This window comes from Ambystoma mexicanum, chromosome 6q (genome assembly GCF_040938575.1).
Source record: "Ambystoma mexicanum isolate Mex_15411 chromosome 6q, UKY_AmexF1_1, whole genome shotgun sequence".
Lineage (NCBI taxonomy): Eukaryota > Metazoa > Chordata > Amphibia > Caudata > Ambystomatidae > Ambystoma > Ambystoma mexicanum.
In genome coordinates this window covers 1653859521-1653878723 of record NC_090937.1, presented here as the reverse complement: position 1 = coordinate 1653878723, position 19203 = coordinate 1653859521, and the positions used below count along the sequence as shown (strand labels likewise).

The window sequence follows — 19203 nt, the reverse complement described above, 5'->3', positions numbered from 1 at the left end:
TAGCAGTGTAGAAAAAGAAGTAAGCATGCGGCTGTGGTAAACATGGGATCGACATGGGGCTTAATTTTCAACCGGTTGAGCTCAGTGCTGTTTTAAAGGTGAAAGCTGTGTTGCGCAGGTAAGGGGGTAGAAGATGGCGTATAATCCGACTTGCTGCTGGCAGCTGAATTTGCCCTGAAAATCTTGGCGTGTGGTGCGCAGCATGATCGGAGTGGGGGGATCCGGGGGTAATAGTTGCCAGATAAGAAAAGGTTCGCTTTTACTGCAATCAAAATAGGAAAAACAAACCCATCGGCACCTAAATATACCTGGCGCTTAGAAACAGTTCCGAGATGTATAAGCACCTTATAAATACAGCAGCGCTGGCAATTGATCCGGCACCAGATGTGGAGTCGGATATCGGGATCCAGCCAGAGTCAGAGCTGGGGAAAAGAATAAAATGAAAAGTCTGCAAGCAAACTGTAACTTCCTCTGGTGACCCCATGAAAGGGGTCACCAGAGGAAGTTACAGTACTCTGCCATGAACCGGTTTATTTATTCATGCAATGTTTGTGCATTTTAAAGAATATTTACTCAGCAACACTGGTCGAAACTATTATAGGCATAGTGAAGTAACTCATCACCCGTGCCATGGAGGTGGAATTGATATATAAAGGAATTGTGCTGTTTTAAACTGTTAGTTTTGACACTTCTTTTCATCTGAAGTAAACTGCCAGCTACGCCCCCCTTAACCCCGCATCCTCAGGCCCGCCCCAGCCCCCCATGTGTGATCCCCCAACAATTATTTTTTCAATTTGCACCACTGGACTACACAATAAACACGTGCACGTGCACGGCATGGCGTGCCGCTTCCTCCATCATTCTATTCCTAATGAGCACGTGCCACGTGGACGTCCGTCATACGTTTTCACGTCATGACGTGAATTTACGTCCGGAGACCCGTAAAGGCATTAAAGAAAATGTCGGCACACTTTTAAACAAATACAATGCAATCGGGTCTCGTGGTGACTTTACATGTGTGATTGAAAATGAAAGCAACGCAGGGCCTCCCTGTACCGAAACGCTCGCTTCCGGACTCCTGGCAGCGTCAGGTGAGTGCGCGCCGCCGGCTCTTGCAGTGGAGCTTACATGCATGCATGCATGCATGTATGCCCTTCCGCCTCCATGAACTGAGGCCTTCCCCCCCTGACCCCTCCCCTGTAGTGTAATATTGCTAAAGAGGAGCCCTTCTGCAACCCCTGAGGATGCACTGCCTGCCTTGCACTCTTCACATGTTCAGATTCCAGTGCCTGGCTTTCTAAACATCCGCTTTGCACGGGCCGGCAGCGGCCTGTAGACACGGGGTCTGCTCCCGAGCCCATTCACGGTGCAGTGCAGGCTCTGCAATGCCCTCAGAGGCAGTGACTGCAGTGCAGCTGCTGCACAGACCCTGCGAATATATAATAATGCCTGCAGAGGCAGTGACTGCTGTGCAGCTGCTGCACAGACCCTGCACAGACCCTGCACATATATAATAATCCCTGCACCGGCTAATGCCTGCAGAGGCAGTGGCTTCTGTGCAGCTGCTGCACAGACCCTGCTCTGGTGCAAGTGACTACATATATAATAATACCTGCACCGGCTAATGCCCGCAGAGGCAGTGACTGCTGTGCAGCTGCTGCACAGACCCTGCTCTGGTGCAAGGGAGTACATATATAATACCTGCACCGGCTAATGCCCGCAGAGGCAGTGACTGCTGTGCAGCTGCTGAACAGACCCTGCGCTGGTGCAAGTGACTACATATATAATAATACCTGCACCGGCTAATGCCCGCAGAGGCAGTGACTGCTGTGCAGCTGCTGCACAGACCCTGCTCTGGTGCAAGTGACTACATATATAATAATACCTGCACCGGCTAATGCCCGCAGAGGCAGTGACTGCTGTGCAGCTGCTGCACAGACCCTGCTCTGGTGCAAGTGACTACATATATAATACCTGCACCGGCTAATGCTCGCAGAGGCAGTGACTGCTGTGCAGCTGCTGCACAGACCCTGCTCTGGTGCAAGTGACTACATATATAATAATACCTGCACCGGCTAATGCCCGCAGAGGCAGTGACTGCTGTGCAGCTGCTGCACAGACCCTGCTCTGGTGCAAGTGACTACATATAATAATACCTGCACCGGCTAATGCCCGCAGAGGCAGTGACTGCTGTGCAGCTGCTGCACAGACCCTGCTCTGGTGCAAGTGACTACATATAATAATACCTGCACCGGCTAATGCCCGCAGAGGCAGTGACTGCTGTGCAGCTGCTGCACAGACCCTGCTCTGGTGCAAGTGACTACATATAATAATACCTGCACCGGCTAATGCCCGCAGAGGCAGTGACTGCTGTGCAGCTGCTGCACAGACCCTGCTCTGGTGCAAGTGACTACATATATAATAATACCTGCACCGGCTAATGCCCGCAGAGGCAGTGACAGCTGTGCAGCTGCTGAACAGACCCTGCGCTGGTGCAAGTGACTACATATATAATAATACCTGCACCGGCTAATGCCCGCAGAGGCAGTGACTGCTGTGCAGCTGCTGCACAGACCCTGCTCTGGTGCAAGTGACTACATATAATAATACCTGCACCGGCTAATGCCCGCAGAGGCAGTGACTGCTGTGCAGCTGCTGCACAGCCCCTGCTCTGGTGCAAGTGACTACATATAATAATACCTGCACCGGCTAATGCCGGCAGAGGCAGTGACTGCTGTGCAGCTGCTGCACAGACCCTGCTCTGGTGCAAGTGACTACATATATAATAATACCTGCACCGGCTAATGCCCGCAGAGGCAGTGACTGCTGTGCAGCTGCTGCACAGACCCTGCTCTGGTGCAAGTGACTACATATAATAATACCTGCACCGGCTAATGCCGGCAGAGGCAGTGACTGCTGTGCAACTGCGGCACAGACCCTGCTCTGGTGCAAGTGACTACACATATAATAATACCTGCACCGGCTAATGCACAGACCCTGCACAGACCCTGCTCTGGTGCAAGTGACTACATATATAATAATACCTGCACCGGCTAATGCCCGCAGAGGCAGTGACTGCTGTGCAGCTGCTGCACAGACCCTGCGCATATATAATAATGCCTGCAGAGGCAGTGACTGCTGTGCAGCTGCTGCACAGACCCTGCGCATATATAATAATGCCTGCAGAGGCAGTGACTGCTGTGCAGCTGCTGCACAGACCCTGCTCTGGTGCAAGTGACTACACATATAATAATACCTGCACCGGCTAATGCTGGCAGATGCAGTGACTGCTGTGCAGCTGCTGCACAGACCCTGCACAGACCCTGCTCTGGTGCAAGTGACTACATATATAATAATACCTGCACCGGCTAATGCCCGCAGAGGCAGTGACTGCTGTGCAGCTGCTGCACAGACCCTGCTCTGGTGCAAGTGACTACATATTTAATAATACCTGCACCGGCTAATGCTCGCAGATGCAGTGACTGCTGTGCAGCTGCTGCACAGACCCTGCTCTGGTGCAAGTGACTACATTTATAATAATAGCTGCACCGGCTAATGCCCGCAGAGGCAGTGACTGCTGTGCAGCTGCTGCACAGACCATGCTCTGGTGCAAGGGACTACATATAATAATACCTGCACCGGCTAATGCCCGCAGAGGCAGTGACTGCTGTGCAGCTGCTGCACAGACCCTGATCTGGTGCAAGTGACTACATATATAATAATACCTGTACCGGCTAATGCCGGCAGATGCAGTGACTGCTGTGCAGCTGCTGCACAGACCCTGCTCTGGTGCAAGTGACTACATATATAATAATACCTGCACCGGCTAATGCTGGCAGATGCAGTGACTGCTGTGCAGCTGCTGCACAGACCCTGCTCTGGTGCAAGTGACTACATATATAATAATACCTGCACCGGCTAATGCCCGCAGAGGCAGTGACTGCTGTGCAGCTGCTACACAGACCCTGCTCTGGTGCAAGGGACTACGTATAATAATACCTGCACCGGCTAATGCCCGCAGAGGCAGTGACTGCTGTGCAGCTGATGCACAGACCCTGCTCTGGTGCAAGCAACTACATATAATAATATCTGCACCGGCTAATGCTCGCAGAGGCAGTGACTGCAGTGCAGCTGCTACACAGACCCTGGTGCAAGTGACTACATATATACTACCTGCACCGGCTAATGCTGGCAGAGGCAGTGACTGCTGTGCAGCTGCTGCACAGACCCTGCTCTGGTGCAAGGGACTACATATAATAATAACTGCACCGGCTAATGCCCGCAGAGGCAGTGACTGCTGTGCAGCTGCTGCACAGACCCTGCTCTGGTGCAAGGGACTAGATATATAATAATACCTGCGCAGGCTAATGCTGGCAGAGGCAGTGACTGCTGTGCAGCTGCTGCACAGACCCTGCTCTGGTGCAAGTGACTACATATATAATAATACCTGCACCGGCTAATGCCCGCAGAGGCAGTGACTGCTGTGCAGCTGCTACACAGACCCTACTCTGGTGCAAGTGACTACATATATAATACCTGCACCGGCTAATGCCCGCAGAGGCAGTGACTTCTGTGCAGCTGCTGCACAGACCCTGCTCTGGTGCAAGTGACTACATATATAATAATACCTGCACCGGCTAATGCCCGCAGAGGCAGTGACTGCTGTGCAGCTGCTGCACAGACCCTGCTCTGGTGCAAGGGACTACATATATAATAATACCTGCGCAGGCTAATGCCGGCAGAGGCAGTGACTGCTGTGCAGCTGCTGCACAGACCCTGCTCTGGTGCAAGTGACTACATATATAATAATACCTGCACCGGCTAATGCCCGCAGAGGCAGTGACTGCTGTGCAGCTGCTGCACAGACCCTGCTCTGGTGCAAGTGACTACATATATAATACCTGCACCGGCTAATGCTCGCAGAGGCAGTGACTGCTGTGCAGCTGCTGCACAGACCCTGCTCTGGTGCAAGTGACTACATATATAATAATACCTGCACCGGCTAATGCCCGCAGAGGCAGTGACTGCTGTGCAGCTGCTGCACAGACCCTGCTCTGGTGCAAGTGACTACATATAATAATACCTGCACCGGCTAATGCCCGCAGAGGCAGTGACTGCTGTACAGCTGCTGCACAGACCCTGCTCTGGTGCAAGTGACTACATATATAATACCTGCACCGGCTAATGCTCGCAGAGGCAGTGACTGCTGTGCAGCTGCTGCACAGACCCTGCTCTGGTGCAAGTGACTACATATATAATAATACCTGCACCGGCTAATGCCCGCAGAGGCAGTGACTGCTGTGCAGCTGCTGCACAGTCCCTGCTCTGGTGCAAGGGACTACATATAATAATACCTGCACCGGCTAATGCCGGCAGAGGCAGTGACAGCTGTGCAGCTGCTGCACAGACCCTACTCTGGTGCAAGTGACTACATATATAATACCTGCACCGGCTAATGCCGGCAGAGGCAGTGACAGCTGTGCAGCTGCTGCACAGACCCTACTCTGGTGCAAGTGACTACATATATAATACCTGCACCGGCTAATGCCGGCAGAGGCAGTGACAGCTGTGCAGCTGCTGCACAGACCGTGCTCTGGTGCAAGTGACTACATATATAATAATACCTGCACCGGCTAATGCCCGCAGAGGCAGTGACTGCTGTGCAGCTGCTGCACAGACCCTGCTCTGGTGCAAGTGACTACATATATAATAATACCTGCACCGGCTAATGCCCGCAGAGGCAGTGACTGCTGTGCAGCTGCTGCACAGTCCCTGCTCTGGTGCAAGGGACTACATATAATAATACCTGCACCGGCTAATGCCGGCAGAGGCAGTGACAGCTGTGCAGCTGCTGCACAGACCCTACTCTGGTGCAAGTGACTACATATATAATACCTGCACCGGCTAATGCCGGCAGAGGCAGTGACAGCTGTGCAGCTGCTGCACAGACCGTGCTCTGGTGCAAGTGACTACATATATAATAATACCTGCACCGGCTAATGCCGGCAGAGGCAGTGACTGCTGTGCAGCTGCTGCACAGACCCTGCTCTGGTGCAAGTGACTACATATATAATAATACCTGCACCGGCTAATGCCGGCAGAGGCAGTGACTGCTGTGCAGCTGCTGCACAGACCCTGCTCTGGTGCAAGTGACTACATTTATAATAATACCTGCACCGGCTAATGCCGGCAGAGGCAGTGACTGCTGTGCAGCTGCTACACAGACCCTACTCTGGTGCAAGTGACTACATATATAATACCTGCACCGGCTAATGCCCGCAGAGGCAGTGACTGCTGTGCAGCTGCCTCACAGACCCTGCTCTGGTGCAAGTGACTACATATATAATACCTGCACCGGCTAATGCCTGCAGATGCAGTGACTGCTGTGCAGCTGCTGCACAGACCCTGCTGTGGTGCAAGTGACTACATATATAATAATACCTGCACCGGGTAATGCCGGCAGAGGCAGTGACTGCTGTGCAGCTGCTACACAGACCCTGCTCTGGTGCAAGTGACTACATATATAATACCTGCACCGGCTAATGCCGGCAGAGGCAGTGACTGCTGTGCAGCTGCTGCACAGACCCTGCTCTGGTGCAAGTGACTACATATTTAATAATACCTGCACCGGCTAATGCTCGCAGATGCAGTGACTGCTGTGCAGCTGCTGCACAGACCCTGCTCTGGTGCAAGTGACTACATATATAATAATACCTGCACCGGCTAATGCCCGCAGAGGCAGTGACTGCTGTGCAGCTGCTGCACAGTCCCTGCTCTGGTGCAAGGGACTACATATAATAATACCTGCACCGGCTAATGCCGGCAGAGGCAGTGACAGCTGTGCAGCTGCTGCACAGACCCTGCTCTGGTGCAAGTGACTACATATATAATAATACCTGCACCGGCTAATGCCGGCAGAGGCAGTGACTGCTGTGCAGCTGCTGCACAGACCCTGCTCTGGTGCAAGTGACTACATATATAATAATACCTGCACCGGCTAATGCCGGCAGAGGCAGTGACTGATGTGCAGCTGCTACACAGACCCTACTCTGGTGCAAGTGACTACATATATAATACCTGCACCGGCTAATGCCCGCAGAGGCAGTGACTGCTGTGCAGCTGCTGCACAGACCCTGCTCTGGTGCAAGTGACTACATATATAATACCTGCACCGGCTAATGCTTGCAGAGGCAGTGACTGCTGTGCAGCTGCTGAACAGACCCTGCGCTGGTGCAAGTGACTACATATATAATAATACCTGCACCGGCTAATGCCGGCAGAGGCAGTGACTGCTGTGCAGCTGCTGCACAGACCCTGCTCTGGTGCAAGTGACTACATATATAATACCTGCACCGGCTAATGCCCGCAGATGCAGTGACTGCTGTGCAGCTGCTGCACAGACCCTGCTGTGGTGCAAGTGACTACATATATAATAATACCTGCACCGGCTAATGCCGGCAGAGGCAGTGACTGCTGTGCAGCTGCTACACAGACCCTGCTCTGGTGCAAGTGACTACATATATAATACCTGCACCGGCTAATGCCCGCAGAGGCAGTGACTGCTGTGCAGCTGCTGCACAGACCCTGCTCTGGTGCAAGTGACTACATATTTAATAATACCTGCACCGGCTAATGCTCGCAGATGCAGTGACTGCTGTGCAGCTGCTGAACAGACCCTGCGCTGGTGCAAGTGACTACATATATAATAATACCTGCCCCGGCCAATGCCCGCAGAGGCAGTGACTGCTGTGCAGCTGCTGAACAGACCCTGCGCTGGTGCAAGTGACTACATATATAATAATACCTGCACCGGCCAATGCCCGCAGAGGCAGTGACTGCTGTGCAGCTGCTGCACAGACCCTGCTGTGGTGCAAGTGACTACATATATAATAATACCTGCACCGGCTAATGCTGGCAGATGCAGTGACTGCTGTGCAGCTGCTGCACAGACCCTGCTCTGATGCAAGTGACTACATATATAATACCTGCACCGGCTAATGCCCGCAGAGGCAGTGACTGCTGTGCAGCTGCTGCACAGACCCTGCTCTGGTGCAAGTGACTACATATATAATAATACCTGCACCGGCTAATGCTGGCAGAGGCAGTGACTGCTGTGCAGCTGCTACACAGACCCTGCTCTGGTGCAAGTGACTACATATATAATACCTGCACCGGCTAATGCCCGCAGAGGCAGTGACTGCTGTGCAGCTGCTGCACAGACCCTGCTCTGGTGCAAGTGACTACATATATAATACCTGCACCGGCTAATGCCCGCAGAGGCAGTGACTGCTGTGCAGCTGCTGCACGACCCTGCTCTGGTGCAAGTGACTACATATATAATACCTGCACCGGCTAATGCTCGCAGAGGCAATGACTGCTGTGCAGCTGCTGAACAGACCCTGCGCTGGTGCAAGTGACTACATATATAATAATACCTGCACCGGCTAATGCCGGCAGAGGCAGTGACTGCTGTGCAGCTGCTGCACAGACCCTGCTCTGGTGCAAGTGACTACATATATAATACCTGCACCGGCTAATGCCCGCAGATGCAGTGACTGCTGTGCAGCTGCTGCACAGACCCTGCTGTGGTGCAAGTGACTACATATATAATAATACCTGCACCGGCTAATGCCGGCAGAGGCAGTGACTGCTGTGCAGCTGCTGCACAGACCCTGCTCTGGTGCAAGTGACTACATATATAATAATACCTGCACCGGCTAATGCCGGCAGAGGCAGTGACTGCTGTGCAGCTGCTACACAGACCCTACTCTGGTGCAAGTGACTACATATATAATACCTGCACCGGCTAATGCCCGCAGAGGCAGTGACTGCTGTGCAGCTGCTGCACAGACCCTGCTCTGGTGCAAGTGACTACATATATAATACCTGCACCGGCTAATGCTCGCAGAGGTAGTGACTGCTCTGCAGCTGCTGAACAGACCCTGTGCTGGTGCAAGTGACTACATATATAATAATACCTGCACCGGCTAATGCCGGCAGAGGCAGTGACTGCTGTGCAGCTGCTGCACAGACCCTGCTCTGGTGCAAGTGACTACATATATAATAATACCTGCCCCGGCCAATGCTGGCAGAGGCAGTGACTGCTGTGCAGCTGCTGAACAGACCCTGCGCTGGTGCAAGTGACTACATATATAATAATACCTGCACCGGCCAATGCCCGCAGGGGCAGTGACTGCTGTGCAGCTGCTGCACAGACCCTGCTGTGGTGCAAGTGACTACATATATAATAATACCTGCACCGGCCAATGCTGGCAGAGGCAGTGACTGCTGTGCAGCTGCTGCACAGACCCTACTCTGGTGCAAGTGACTACATATATAATACCTGCACCGGCTAATGCTGGCAGAGGCAGTGACTGCTGTGCAGCTGCTGCACAGACCCTGCTCTGGTGCAAGTGACTACATATATAATACCTGCACCGGCTAATGCTCGCAGAGGCAGTGACTGCTGTGCAGCTGCTGAACAGACCCTGCGCTGGTGCAAGTGACTACATATATAATAATACCTGCACCGGCTAATGCCGGCAGAGGCAGTGACTGCTGTGCAGCTGCTGCACAGACCCTGCTCTGGTGCAAGTGACTACATATATAATACCTGCACCGGCTAATACCCGCAGATGCAGTGACTGCTGTGCAGCTGCTGCACAGACCCTGCTGTGGTGCAAGTGACTACATATATAATAATACCTGCACCGGCTAATGCCGGCAGAGGCAGTGACTGCTGTGCAGCTGCTACACAGACCCTGCTCTGGTGCAAGTGACTACATATATAATACCTGCACCGGCTAATGCCCGCAGAGGCAGTGACTGCTGTGCAGCTGCTGCACAGACCCTGCTCTGGTGCAAGTGACTACATATTTAATAATACCTGCACCGGCTAATGCTTGCAGATGCAGTGACTGCTGTGCAGCTGCTGAACAGACCCTGCGCTGGTGCAAGTGACTACATATATAATAATACCTGCCCCGGCCAATGCCCGCAGAGGCAGTGACTGCTGTGCAGCTGCTGCACAGACCCTGCTGTGGTGCAAGTGACTACATATATAATAATACCTGCACCGGCCAATGCTGGCAGAGGCAGTGACTGCTGTGCAGCTGCTGCACAGACCCTGCTCTGGTGCAAGTGACTACATATATAATACCTGCACCGGCTAATGCCCGCAGAGGCAGTGACAGCTGTGCAGCTGCTGCACAGACCCTGCTCTGGTGCAAGTGACTACATATATAATAATACCTGCACCAGCTAATGCCGGCAGAGGCAGTGACTGCTGTGCAGCTGCTGCACAGACCCTGCTCTGGTGCAAGTGACTACATATAATAATACCTGCACCGGCTAATGCTGGCGGAGGCAATGACTGCTGTGCAGCTGCTGCACAGACCCTGCACAGACCCTGCACATATATAATAATCCCTGCACCGGCTCATGCTGGCAGAGGCAGTGACTGCTGTGCAGCTGCTGCACAGACCCTGCTCTGGTGCAAGGGACTACAGATAATAATACCTGCACCGGCTAATGCCCTCAGAGGCAGTGACTGCTGTGCAGCTGCTACACAGACCCTGCTCTGGTGCAAGTGACTACATATATAATACCTGCACCGGCTAATGCCCGCAGATGCAGTGACTGCTGTGCAGCTGCTGCACAGACCCTGCGCTGGTGCAAGTGACTACATATATAATAATACCTGCCCCGGCCAATGCTCGCAGAGGCAGTGACTGCTGTACAGCTGTTGCACAGACCCTGCTGTGGTGCAAGTGACTACATATATAATAATACCTGCACCGGCTAATGCCGGCAGAGGCAGTGACTGCTGTGCAGCTGCTGCACAGACCCTGCTCTGGTGCAAGGGACTACATATAATAATACCTGCACCGGCTAATGCCCGCTGAGGCAGTGACTGCTGTGCAGCTGCTGCACAGACCCTGCTCTGGTGCAAGTGACTACATATATAATAATACCTGCACCGGCTAATGCCGGCAGATGCAGTGACTGCTGTGCAGCTGCTGCACAGACCCTGCTCTCGTGCAAGTGACTACATATATAATAATACCTGCACCGGCTAATGCTCACAGACGCAGTCACTGCTGTGCAGCTCGTGCACAGACCCTGCTCTGGTGCAAGGGACTACATATATAATACCTGTGCTGGCTAATGCTGGCAGATGCAGTGACTGCTGTGCAGCTGCTGCACAGACCCTGCTCTGGTGCAAGTGACTACATATATAATACCTGCGCAGGCTAATGCTCGCAGAGGCAGTGACTGCTGTGCAGCTGCTGCACAGACCCTGCTCTGGTGCAAGTGACTACATATAATAATACCTGCACCGGCTAATACCCGCAGAGGCAGTGACTGCTGTGCAGCTGCTGCACAGACCCTGCTCTGGTGCAAGGGACTAAATATAATAATACCTGCACCGGCTAATGCCCGCAGAGGCAGTGACTGCTGTGCAGCTGCTACACAGACCCTGCTCTGGTGCAAGGGACTACATATAATAATACCTGCACCGGCTAATGCCCGCAGAGGCAGTGACTGCTGTGCAGCTGCTGCACAGACCCTTCTCTGGTGCAAGTGACTACATATAATAATACCTGCACCGGATAATGCTCGCAGAGGCAGTGACTGCAGTGCAGCTGCTACACAGACCCTGGTGCAAGTGACTACATATATACTACCTGCACCGGCTAATGCTGGCAGAGGCAGTGACTGCAGTGCAGCTGCTGCACAGACCCTGCTCTGGTGCAAGTGACTACATATATAATGCCTGCGCAGGCTAATGCCCGCAGAGGCAGTGACTGCTGTGCAGCTGCTACACAGACCCTGCTCTGGTGCAAGTGACTACATATATAATACCTGCACCGGCTAATGCCCGCAGAGGCAGTGACTGCTGTGCAGCTGCTGCACAGACCCTGCTCTGGTGCAAGGGACTACATATAATAATACCTACACCGGCTAATGCCCGCAGAGGCAGTGACTGCTGTGCAGCTGCTGCACAGACCCTGCTCTGGTGCAAGGGACTACATATAATAATACCTGCACCGGCTAATGCCCGCAGAGGCAGTGACTGCTGTGCAGCTGCTACACAGACCCTGCTCTGGTGCAAGGGACTACGTATAATAATACCTGCACCGGCTAATGCCCGCAGAGGCAGTGACTGCTGTGCAGCTGATGCACAGACCCTGCTCTGGTGCAAGCGACTACATATAATAATATCTGCACCGGCTAATGCTCGCAGAGGCAGTGACTGCAGTGCAGCTGCTACACAGACCCTGGTGCAAGTGACTACATATATACTACCTGCACCGGCTAATGCTGGCAGAGGCAGTGACTGCTGTGCAGCTGCTGCACAGACCCTGCTCTGGTGCAAGGGACTACATATAATAATAACTGCACCGGCTAATGCCCGCAGAGGCAGTGACTGCTGTGCAGCTGCTGCACAGACCCTTCTCTGGTGTCAGTGACCACATATAATAATACCTGCACCGGCTAATGCCCGCAGAGGCAGTGACTGCTGTGCAGCTGCTGCACAGACCCTGCTCTGGTGCAAGTGACAACATATATAATAATACCTGGGCCGGCTAATGCTTGCAGAGGCAGTGACTGCTGTGCAGCTGCTACACAGACCCTGCTCTAGTGCAAGTGACTACATGTATAATACCTGCGCAGGCTAATGCCCGCAGAGACAGTGACTGCTGTGCAGCTGCAGTACACACCCTGCTCTGGAGTAAGTGACTACACATATAATAATACCTGCACTGGCTAATGCTTGCAGAGGCAGTGACTGCTGTGCTGCTGCTGCACAGACCCTGCTCTGGTGCAAGTGACTACATATATAATAATACGTGCACCGGCTAATGCTCGCAGAGGCAGTGACTGCTGTGCAGCTTCTGCCCAGACCCTGCTCTGGAGTAAGTGACTACATATATAATACCTGTGCAGCCTAATGCTCGCAGAGGCAGTGACTGCTGTGCAGCTGCTGCACAGACCCTGCTCTGGTGTCCCTGTCTAGGCTAAGGCTTGCAGATGCAGTGACTGCTGTGCAGCTGCTCCACAGACCCTGCTCTGATGCAAGTGACTACATATATAATAATACCTGCAACGGCTAATGCTGGCAGAGGCAGTGACTGCTGTGCAGCTGCTGCACAGACCCTGCTCTGGTGCAAGTGACTACATATAATAATACCTGCACCGGCTAATGCCCGCAGAGGCAGTGACTGCTCTGCAGCTGCTGCACAGACCCTGCTCTGGTGCAAGTGACTACATATTTAATAATACCTGCACCGGCTAATGCCGGCAGAGGCAGTGACTGCTGTGCAGCTGCTGCACAGACCCTGCTCTGGTGCAAGTGACTACATATATAATAATACCTGCACCGGCTAATGCCGGCAGAGGTAGTGACTGCTGTGCAGCTGCTGCACAGACCCTGCTCTGGTGCAAGTGACTACATATATAATAATACCTGCACCGGCTAATGCCGGCAGAGGCAGTGACTGCTGTGCAGCTGCTGCACAGACCCTGCTCTGGTGCAAGTGACTACATATAATAATACCTGCACCGGCTAATGCTGGCAGAGGCAGTGACTGCTGTGCAGCTGCTGCACAGACCCTGCGCAGATCCTGCACATATATAATAATCCCTGCACCGGCGGCTCATGCTGGCAGAGGCAGTGACTGCTGTGCAGCTGCTGCACAGACCCTGCTCTGGTGCAAGGGACTACATATAATAATACCTGCACCGGCTAATGCCCTCAGAGGCAGTGACTGCTGTGCAGCTGCTACACAGACCCTGCTCTGCTGCAAGTGACTACATATATAATACCTGCACCGGCTAATGCCGGCAGAGGTAGTGACTGCTGTGCAGCTGCTACACAGACCCTGCTCTGGTGCAAGTGACTACATATATAATACCTGCACCGGCTAATGCCCGCAGAGGCAGTGATTGCTGTGCAGCTGCTGCACAGACCCTGCTCTGGTGCAAGTGACTACATATAATAATACCTGCACCGGCTAATGCTCGCAGATGCAGTGACTGCTGTGCAGCTGCTGAACAGACCCTGCGCTGGTGCAAGTGACTACATATATAATAATACCTGCCCCGGCCAATGCTCGCAGAGGCAGTGACTGCTGTACAGCTGCTGCACAGACCCTGCTGTGGTGCAAGTGACTACATATATAATAATACCTGCACCGGCTAATGCCCGCAGAGGCAGTGACTGCTGTGCAGCTGCTGCACAGACCCTGCTCTGGTGCAAGTGACTACATATATAATAATACCTGCACCGGCTAATGCCCGCAGAGGCAGTGACTGCTGTGCAGCTGCTGCACAGACCCTGCTCTGGTGCAAGGGACTACATATAATAATACCTGCACCGGCTAATGCCCGCAGAGGTAGTGACTGCTGTGCAGCTGCTGCACAGACCCTGCTCTGGTGCAAGTGACTACATATATAATAATACCTGCACCGGCTAATGCCGGCAGAGGCAGTGACTGCTGTGCAGCTGCTGCACAGACCCTGCTCTGGTGCAAGTGACTACATATATAATACCTGCACCGGCTAATGCCCGCAGAGGCAGTGACTGCTGTGCAGCTGCTGCACAGACCCTGCTCTGTTGCAAGGGACTACAGATAATAATACCTGCACCGGCTAATGCCCTCAGAGGTAGTGACTGCTGTGCAGCTGCTACACAGACCCTGCTCTGGTGCAAGTGACTACATATATAATACCTGCACCGGCTAATGCCCGCAGAGGCAGTGACTGCTGTGCAGCTGCTGCACAGACCCTGCTCTGGTGCAAGTGACTACATATAATAATACCTGCACCGGCTAATGCTCGCAGATGCAGTGACTGCTGTGCAGCTGCTGCACAGACCCTGCGCTGGTGCAAGTGACTACATATATAATAATACCTGCCCCGGCCAATGCTCGCAGAGGCAGTGACTGCTGTACAGCTGCTGCACAGACCCTGCTGTGGTGCAAGTGACTACATATATAATAATACCTGCACCGGCTAATGCCCGCAGAGGCAGTGACTGCTGTGCAGCTGCTGCACAGACCCTGCTCTGGTGCAAGTGACTACATATATAATAATACCTGCACCGGCTAATGCCGGCAGAGGCAGTGACTGCTGTGCAGCTGCTGCACAGACCCTGCTCTGGTGCAAGTGACTACATATATAATAATACCTGCACCGGCTAATGCCGGCAGAGGCAGTGACTGTTGTGCAGCTGCTGCACAGACCCTGCTCTGGTGCAAGGGACTACATATAATAATACCTGCACCGGCTAATGCCCGCAGAGGCAGTGACTGCTGTGCAGCTGCTGCACAGACCCTGCTCTGGTGCAAGTGACTACATATATAATAATACCTGCACCGGCTAATGCCGGCAGATGCAGTGACTGCTGTGCAGCTGCTGCACTGACCCTGCTCTCGTGCAAGTGACTACATATATAATAATACCTGCACCGGCTAATGCTCACAGACGCAGTCACTGCTGTGCAGCTCGTGCACAGACCCTGCTCAGGTGCAAGGGACTACATATATAATACCTGTGCTGGCTAATGCTGGCAGATGCAGTGACTGCTGTGCAGCTGCTGCACAGACCCTGCTCTGGTGCAAGTGACTACATATATAATACCTGCGCAGGCTAATGCTCGCAGAGGCAGTGACTGCTGTGCAGCTTCTGCACAGACCCTGCTCTGGTGCAAGTGACTACATATAATAATACCTGCACCGGCTAATGCCCGCAGAGGCAGTGACTGCTGTGCAGCTGCTACACAGACCCTGCTCTGGTGCAAGGGACTACATATAATAATACCTGCACCGGCTAATGCCAGCAGAGGCAGTGACTGCTGTGCAGCTGCTGCACAGACCCTGCTCTGGTGCATGTGACTACATATAATAATACCTGCACCGGCTAATGCTCGCAGAGGCAGTGACTGCAGTGCAGCTGCTACACAGACCCTGGTGCAAGTGACTACATATATACTACCTGCACCGGCTCATGTTGGCAGAGGCAGTGACTGCAGTGCAGCTGCTGCACAGACCCTGCTCTGGTGCAAGTGACTACATATATAATGCCTGCACAGGCTAATGCCCGCAGAGGCAGTGACTGCTGTGCAGCTGCTACACAGACCCTGCTCTGGTGCAAGTGACTACATATATAATACCTGCACCGGCTAATGCCCGCAGAGGCAGTGACTGCTTTGCAGCTGCTGCACAGACCCTGCTCTGGTGCAAGGGACTACATATAATAATACCTACACCGGCTAATGCCCGCAGAGGCAGTGACTGCTGTGCAGCTGATGCACAGACCCTGCTCTGGTGCAAGTGACTACATATAATAATATCTGCACCGGCTAATGCTCGCAGAGGCAGTGACTGCAGTGCAGCTGCTACACAGACCCTGGTGTAAGTGACTACATATATACTACCTGCACCGGCTAATGCTGGCAGAGGCAGTGACTGCTGTGCAGCTGCTGCACAGACCCTGCTCTGGTACAAGGGACTACATATAATAATACCTGGACCGGCTAATGCACGCAGAGGCAGTGACTGCTGTGCAGCTGCTGCACAGACCCTTCTCTGGTGTCAGTGACCACATATAATAATACCTGCACCGGCTAATGCCCGCAGAGGCAGGGACTGCTGTGCAGCTGCTGCACAGACCCTGCTCTGGTGCAAGTGACTACATATATAATAATACCTGGGCCGGCTAATGCTTGCAGAGGCAGTGACTGCTGTGCAGCTGCTACACAGACCCTGCTCTAGTGCAAGTGACTACATGTATAATACCTGTGCAGGCTAATGCCCGCAGAGACAGTGACTGCTGTGCAGCTGCAGTACACACCCTGCTCTGGAGTAAGTGACTACATATATAATACCTGTGCAGCCTAATGCTCGCAGAGGCAGTGACTGCTGTGCAGCTGCTGCACAGACCCTGCTCTGGTGTCCCTGTCTAGGCTAAGGCTTGCAGATGCAGTGACTGCTGTGCAGCTGCTCCACAGACCCTGCTCTGATGCAAGTGACTACATATATAATAATACCTGCAACGGCTAATGCTCTCAGAGGCAGTGACTGCTAAGCAGCTGCTGCACAGACCCTGCTCTGGTGCAAGAGACTTCATATATAATACCTGCAACGGCTAATGCTCGCAGAGGCAGTGACTGCTGTGCAGCTGCTTCACAGACCCTGTACATATATAATAATACCTGCACAGGCTAATGCCCTCGTAGGCAGTGACTGCTGTGCAGCTGCTGCACAGACCCTGCTCTGGAGTAAGTGACTACATATATAATGCCTGCGCAGGCTAATGCTCAGAGACGCAGTGACTGCTGTGCAGCTGCTGCACAGACCCTGCTCTGGTGTCAGTGACTACATATATAATAATACGTGCACAGGCTAAGGCTTGCAGATGCAGTAACTGCTGTGCAGCTGCTGCACAGAACCTGCTCTGGTGCAAGAGGCTACATATATAATAATACCTGCACAGGCTAATGCCCTCAGAGGCAGTGACTGCTGTGCAGCTGCTACACAGACCCTGTACATATATAATAATACCTGCACAGGCTAATGCCCTCGTAGGCAGTGACTGCTGTGCAGCTGCTGCACAGACCCTGCTCTGGAGTAAGTGACTACATATATAATGCCTGCCCAGGCTAATGCTCAGAGACGCAGTGACTGCTGTGCAGCTGCTGCACAGACCCTGCTCTGGTGTCAGTGACTACATATATAATAATACGTGCACAGGCTAAGGCTTGCAGATGCAGTAACTGCTGTGCAGCTGCTGCACAGAACCTGCTCTGGCGCAAGAGGCTACATATATAATAACTGCACAGGCTAAGGCTCACAGATGTAGTGACTGTTGTGCAGCTGCTCCACAGACCCTACTCTGGTGCAAGTGACTACATATTTAATAATACCTGCAACGGCTAATGCTCGGAGAGGCAGTGACTGCTGTGCAGCTGCTGCACAGACCCTGCTCTGGTGCAAGTGACTACGTATATAATAATGCCTACACAGGCTAATGATCGCAGAGGCAGTGACAGCTGTGCAGCTGCAGTACACACCCTGCTCTGGAGTAAGTGACTACATATATAATAATACCTGCACAGGCTAATGCTCGCAGAGTCAGTGACTGCTGTGCAGCTCCTGCACAGACCCTGCTCTGGTGCAAGTGACTATATATATATATATATATAATAATACCTGCACTGGCTAATGCTCGCAGAGGCAGTGACTGCTGTGCAGCTGCTACACAGACCCTACTCTGATGCAAGTGACTACATATATAATACCTGCGCAGACTAATGCTCGCAGAGGCAGTGACCGCTGTGCAGCTGCTACACAAACCCTACTCTGGTGTCAGTGACTACATATATAATACCTGCGCAGGCTAATGCTTGCAGAGGCAGTGACTGCTGTGCAGCTGCTACACAAACCCTGCTCTGGTGTCAGTGACTACATATATAATACCTGCGCAGGCTAATGCTCGCAGAGGCAGTGACTGCAGTGCAGATGCTACACAGACCCTGTTCGGGTGCAAGCGACTACATATATAATACCTGCGAAGGCTAATGCTCGCAGAGGCAGTGACTGCTGTACGGCTGCTACACAGACCCTTCTCTGGTGTCAGTGACTACATATATATATATATATATAATGCCTTCACCGGCTTATGCTCGCAGAGGCAGTGACTGCAATGCAGCTGCTACACAGACCCTGCTCTGGTGCAAGTGACTACATATCTAATACCTGCACTGGCTAATGCTGGCAGAGGCAGTGACTGCTGTGCAGCTGCTACACAGACTCTGCTCTGGTGTAAGTGACTACATATATAATTATTCCTGCGCCGGCTAATGCTCGCAGAGGCAGTGACTGCTGTGCAGCTGCTACACAGACCCTGCTCTGGTGCAAATGACTACATATATAATAATACCTGCACCGGCTAATGCCCTCAGAGGCAGTGACTGCTGTGCAGCTGTTACACAGACCCTGCTCTGGTGTAAGTGACTACATATATAATAATTCCTGCACAGGCTAATGCTCACAGACGCAGTGACTGCTGTGCAGCTGCTACACAGACCCTGCTCTGGTGTTAGTGACTACATATATATAATAAGTGCGCCGGCTAATGCCCGCAGAGGCAGTGACTGCTGTGCAGCTGCTACACAGACCCTGCTCTGTTGTCCGTGAC

The 19203-nt window shown here is 52.7% G+C and overlaps 1 protein-coding gene across 1 annotated transcript in view; it reads left to right on the top strand.

Moving 5' to 3' along the window:
- The first annotated feature begins 961 nt into the window (after positions 1-961).
- Positions 962-19203, top strand: part of MOGS (mannosyl-oligosaccharide glucosidase) — a 93333-nt gene continuing 75091 nt past the window's right edge. Inside the window, exon 1 of the mRNA XM_069632481.1 lies at positions 962-1091. The gene's annotated coding sequence lies outside the window, so the exon portion shown is untranslated. The remainder of the gene's footprint in view (positions 1092-19203) is intronic.